Source organism: Strix aluco, chromosome 3 (assembly GCF_031877795.1).
Source record: "Strix aluco isolate bStrAlu1 chromosome 3, bStrAlu1.hap1, whole genome shotgun sequence".
Classification (NCBI taxonomy): Eukaryota; Metazoa; Chordata; class Aves; order Strigiformes; family Strigidae; genus Strix; species Strix aluco.
The window spans coordinates 31,243,549-31,249,548 of record NC_133933.1 but is presented as its reverse complement, the minus strand read 5'-3'; the positions used below and the strand labels follow the sequence as shown (position 1 = coordinate 31,249,548).

At 41.0% G+C, this 6,000-nt stretch overlaps 1 long non-coding RNA gene across 2 annotated transcripts in view; it reads right to left on the bottom strand.

Annotated features, from left to right (window-relative positions):
* Positions 1-2,407: 2,407 nt before the first annotated feature.
* LOC141921729 (uncharacterized) overlaps positions 2,408-6,000 on the bottom strand; it is a 47,246-nt gene continuing 43,653 nt past the window's right edge. For both annotated transcript variants that reach the window (XR_012622756.1, XR_012622755.1), the window contains exon 4: positions 2,408-2,622. This is a non-coding gene — a long non-coding RNA (uncharacterized LOC141921729). The remainder of the gene's footprint in view (positions 2,623-6,000) is intronic.

Sequence of the window (6,000 nt, the reverse complement as noted above, 5' to 3'; positions counted from 1 at the left end):
GTTATTATAAATAATACAAATTAGGGAAACACAAAGAACCGGATTTCCACTTACTGTGTGGAAAGAGTGCCAAATTCTGGATTTTGGGATTAAATTGTAATGTGCAAGCCAGCGAAGCAGGAATTAAGAGCACCTCCAGAACTGTATTTTTATGAAAACATAGTGTGATTTCAACCAACAGCTAGTGCATGTTTAATTTTATCCATGTGTGTTAAATATGCTGCCTTTAAAGCTCCAGCTGATGATCTTTGTTAGTTGTTTTTTCGGTAAATTTGCAGACCGTCACCTGTCCTACCCCTCATTTACATGTATACAGCAGGAGAAGTAGAAGTGTAGGTGGGAAAAGTCACAAACCAGAGTATTACCTTAAATCAGAGGGGAATTATATTATAAAGCAAAGGAGGGGTTATGCCAAGTAGCAGTCAAAAAACGGTCCCGTGTTAGCATCTTATAAACCTGATGATAAGCATTGATTCCAAATGGGGAAGACATGAGCTAGTGCAAGGAGCAGACCTGTCTGCAAGAGCTACCTTTCCTGTGCTTCCAGGGCAAGGGCTAATCACCACCCCCCTCGGAAGGGTATAACAACAGTGCCAGACAGTGCACCCAATTATAATACAAAACTAATAGCTTTACAGAAGCACTAGTAAAAGAGGCACAGTCACATCTACTCATCTTATTGCAAATATCACAGAAATCTGAGGGAGTGCAGGTCACAGCTGATGGCAAGCTCATGTAGTGCGGAGCTGGCCTCCCCAGTTCTCCAAGTGAGGTCCCCTGGAAAAGGGCAGGCAGGGAGGGGGCAGGCAGCAGTCTCCTTCCCAGCACCCAGCAGCTTCCTTTCCCAGTGCAATGGATATGGAGAAGAAAAACAAAACCGAGCAGGAGATGCCAAGAGAAGAAGTTCGGTGCAGAATACAAGTCCCAAAGGGCGATGGGAAATGAGGAAAGGCTCTGTATTCCTCCAGTGGAAAATATTAGAGCATGTACACAGTCTGAAATGCCCTTATTAGACAAGCAGCAGCCATTTCTCTTTTCCTAACCTCATTTTTTTCCATTAAAAAATAAAATAAAATTGGCCAGTTGATGTGATTCAGCTCCTGAACTGGCTTTTCTAGAGGTAACGCTTCCTGTCTGAAGTACTGTTTCTGGCTGGATGGATTTCCTGGCTGAGATTTTCAAAGTCACCTAGGGAACCTGCATGTTCACACATGTATCATGAATTTAAGCAGGAACTGTCATCTGAACCCCATGAGCAGATGTGAAATATTCTTTTTTTTATCCCTCTCTTCACATACTCTTTATTTGCTGCATCTTTTATCAGTCTCTTTGCTGTTTTATTCTTTCTTTTCATACTTTCTCCTTCCACTAAGACTCCTGACATTTCACTCCCTATGATTTTTTTTTTCTCTCTTTTTACCCTATAGCTACCAGCTTCTTCTGTGCCTTTGACTTTCCTTTGTCTCCAGATGCTCGCTCTCTTCATTATCACTCCTTTGTATCTATCACCAGTCTGCCTTGCCTGGCCAGTTGCCTCACATACAAAAGCTGAACCAGCTCTCCTGTTCCCAATATGACTTATAAAATGGGAATTAATTTCAATACTCCCTTCCCAGCAGGAAGGCTGTATAGATCATCCAAGCTCCATGCAAGAACATCAACATAACTGCAGAAAGACCCTCTGCAATATTCTGTGGGATCATGGGGCAGGGAGGAAGAGAGACTGGGTGAAGAGAAATTGGCATACATCTGCTTTTCTTGGTCACAAATCACTATCTATATGATGTTCAAATGGCTTTGAACATTGATACATGCACCAGGTTGACCCACAAGGTCCCAGATTTTCCACTGACATCTCTAGTGTGCTACAAAGACAAACTTGTGACTTACTTTGTAGGTTCAGCCACCTGCTTGACCATGAATTCCCAGGAGTGCTCTGTATGCATCCCTGTGTATGCAAATGTCGGGCTTTGTACCCACTCTGTACCACTGATTTAGAGTTTCCTCTCCTGTATCCAGATTATTTGTGAAGAAAAATGGGAGGGTACAAGCAGCCCCTGTTCCAAATGGGTTTCAAGTATTCTCACGAATGCAGTTGTGTCTTTAATACTGTTCCCAGTCTGGAACACAAGCATACTGAAAATAATAATTCAGGTAGTTGAATGCACTTTTGCTTCATTATTCAGAAAAAAACTATGCACTGATGTTGAGCCATGTGACATGTCATTATGCATTTGGCTCCATAGGCACAAAACCCAATCACTAAATATAAAAATGTCTAAAAAGTTATAAACATAGACTAATTTTTAATGAAAAAAGAGAAAATTAATGTGTCTGACTATATATCCAAGACATTCAATATTTTAATTCTACATTTTAGCCTAACACCCAAACCACTGCACAACTTCTTACTTTAAAATATTTAGGTCCTTTGAGGTCAAGGCTTCTTTTTGCAATACTTAGTTACAAAAAGCTGTTAGAGTCTGCCAATTCTACAGTGCAAAATTTATAGCAACAGGTCAAAAGACAGTTCCTAGAGGAATTCAGCAGCCCTTTGTAGTAAATCAGCAGTCATGTCTTTGATAAATGTCTCCTGAGTCCAGCAGTAACTGTTCCTCGGTGCTGAAAGATAAAACAGTGGACTTGTATGAGGCATGTAGTTTAGTGAAAAACACACAGCAACAAGGAACTGGTAAGTAAGTTCTGAGGAAGTTAAGGTTAACCCAGTGCTCATGAACACTGAACTTAATGGCTCTGGAAAACAAGATGGAAGCCTACCTGGGCACGTGAATTCAAGTATGCTGCTCGGGTGTAAAATGTGCAGCCCCTTGAAGGATAATAAGACAATTGCTCTAACCCAAATGATGGATATAAAACTTTTTAATGTAGATAAAACCCTCTCCAGACCTTCCTATTTTGACAGTGTCACAGAATTCTGCATTCAGCCTGCTACTTGATAATTCTGTTAAGACACAGGCCCTACAAGCATAGAGCAGGGGTTCCTCCAGACTCCATTTTAACGTCCCAGGGGCCAGTCCTGCAGCTGCAACCGATACAGAGTAACCTCCACTTATAAGGCCACTGTTCACACAAAGCTCTTTTTTGCCTTTCATGGCCAGATTTGCTCTACTGATCAACTGTACTCAAGCCAGTGGGAATATTTTTCACGGCCTTAACCAGGTCCATGAAGAGATGTCACAGACTAAAGAGGCACAGAAGGGCCACTGGCTGGCTTGGAAGGATGAGGGTGAGGTTTCTGGGTCAGTTTTCACCCAGCAGAAGCAGTGCTCCCCTGGGAGGTGTCAGAGCAGCCCAGCATTTCAACACCACGAGAGAGTAGGCAGCATCGGAAGCTACCACAGCCTGTTTGCAGCCTGTCAGTGCCTCATCATTTTAACTTCAGAGAGGGTGAGAGCTGATTAAGTCACACACTTTCGCGGGTAGTCAGGGCTCTGGTACCCTCACCCCTTGGGCAGGGTAAGGTTTTGAATGATGGGAGTACTTTGTCGTTGCAGTTGTTCACCAGTTTCTACCACTAGGATAGTATAGGGGAGGATGCCGGTGGCTGCAGCAGAAGGAAAATGAATAGGCCATATAATTCCTCTGGCTGAGATTTATGGGCCCATCTCATCAAGACTAAATTGGTGGTGTAGACTCAAATGAAAACTAGGTGTGAGGAGCAGCTTAATTTGACAGCATGAAAATTTGTCCCCTGCTGGCAAACAAATCTCTTTACTTTTTCTATTAAAAAAATTCAGTCTAGTTAAAAACCTGGATTAACTCCCATCCAAGCCATCAGAAAAGTCAGTCCAGTTAAAAAACTGGATTAACTCCCATCCAAGCCATCAGATCATCATCCAGGTACTGGAACCATGCTAGGAAAAATATTATTTCATATTCTTTTCTTCCCAACTCAGTATCTGGCCTCTTTCCACCAGGAGAGGAAAGGCCTCCCTCTGAGAAGAATAACACCAAGCCCTCAGTGACTTTTTTTGCACTTTTTTGAGGATTTCTTATTGTAATTCATTTTTGGTGACATTTCATGTATATTATCTCAGGGGCAAATGCCCATCTAGACTGGTTCATTAAGGATTTTCTGAAAATGCCCTGGGATTTCTGGTAATAGCCTTCTGTACCTACTAATGAGGGAGATTGTCTTTACAATAGGAAACAGAGCACATGACTATTTCTGAAATAGTTCATTAACTATGCCCTTATAGCTGAGCCAAAATTACTTACATACAAGCACGGATTCTGGATAAAAGTGACTGTATTCAGGGCTAGTCATTTACACAGGGAAGTTCCTCCAACATAATAAATTATACCAGAAGAGATACAGAGGAATCATTATTTTTGGAGAAGCAACATTTAAAAGTTCCCTCTGTGGATTCACACTTAATGCAAACGATACAGGAGGAAGCTATTTTGTGGTCTGGAGAAGGAAAAGTTTTAAAACATGATAAAGTGCAGGACTAATGAAGCACTGAGATCTGCAGTGTCTCTTGCCTCTTTATATCTACCGTATATTACTAAATACAATACAATAAAACTTCACGCAGGGGGACCAATGAATAAAGACATAAAATGCATCATTATGGCATACTCTAAGGCCATTTTAAAGTTCTTTTTGTTGATGTAAAATAATATAGGCTACCTAGGACTATAACTAGACTGTATGAATAAACATAATACAGATGAATCTAAGATTTGTAGGGAAGAGATCTCATGGTCTCTACATTGCTGATGGTTGTGAGAAAGAGACCTTATTATTATGTAATTCTAGATTCCCACTCTGAAGAGGACACACTCAAGTCTGCTGTTCTAGTGCATTCTATACTACTAAAATGTTATTTTTTCTCCCAAATTCCTGTGAAAACCTAGGAGCTCTGGTTCTTTTTAGATCCCAGATGAAATGCTGAAGCCCAGCATTTCCCCTCCCTCCCTTCTCTATCCCGTTTCCAGTGACATGCACAGCCTGCACCATCCTGTTTTGCCCCAAAGATCCTCCAGCACATTCAGCCGGCAATGCTCAATGGTGTGGAGGAATCAGACTGAGTTCCTTAAAAAAATCCTTTCCTATTATCTGAGTGAAGTTTCCTTGAATACAGTAGTCCTTATCTGCACAGAGATAATGGACAATTTAACCCCAAATTGGAAAGATGAAACAGAATAAAAATGTATTTCCACATCCACAAAGTATAAACTATCCAGGACTCAGATCTCCTGGTTTATGGTGCCTCCACGCTATCTCAGAGCAATACAGCTTGCTTACATGAAAATTTGCTGCAGTCTAGTGTTACCAAATCTTCTCTGTCAAGCAATTTCTACTTGCCAGGCTCCTAACACACCCCCCATACTAATACCTAGGTTTCCATCAAAACCAAACATGCTTTTAAAACGTAACCTAAACCATCAGCAAGTACATATTTATGCATGCCCTAGTAAGCCAGCTGGCCTTTTCTGCTTAACCTAGCTGACAAAGCTGCATGAGACAGTGTTCCCAATCAAAGATGCTTGGCTGCGGATACATTTCCAGTGAGCAAATTAATCCAGACTTTGAGTACCTTTAGAACCTTTCTGGTTAATATTTTATCAGGAGAAAAAAAAAAAAAAAAAAAAAAAGAAAAAGACCCCACAGAACAAATATGCACAAGGTACACCACTATATAAACAGGAAACTAAGAACAAAAGTTTCACAAACACTTTTAGGAACCTTACTGTGCCTACCTGATTAACCTCTGCAGTACTCTGACATTACTGTAACTTGGGAATACTAAAAAAAGAAACTCAAGTAGATGAGGTGTGTAGTTCAGTATCTTTGGGGAGGGGACAAATGGTAAAATGTATGTCATCGCGGGTTCTGCCCACGTTTATGCCCATAACATCTTATTCATGCCTGTGGCTGGGCATGTAGGTAGGTGCATACCCAGCCTTTTCTACAGATGGAAGTATCTAAAAGCTTCTCTGTGTTTTAACTTTTGTATTTGAAAATAAAAGTGT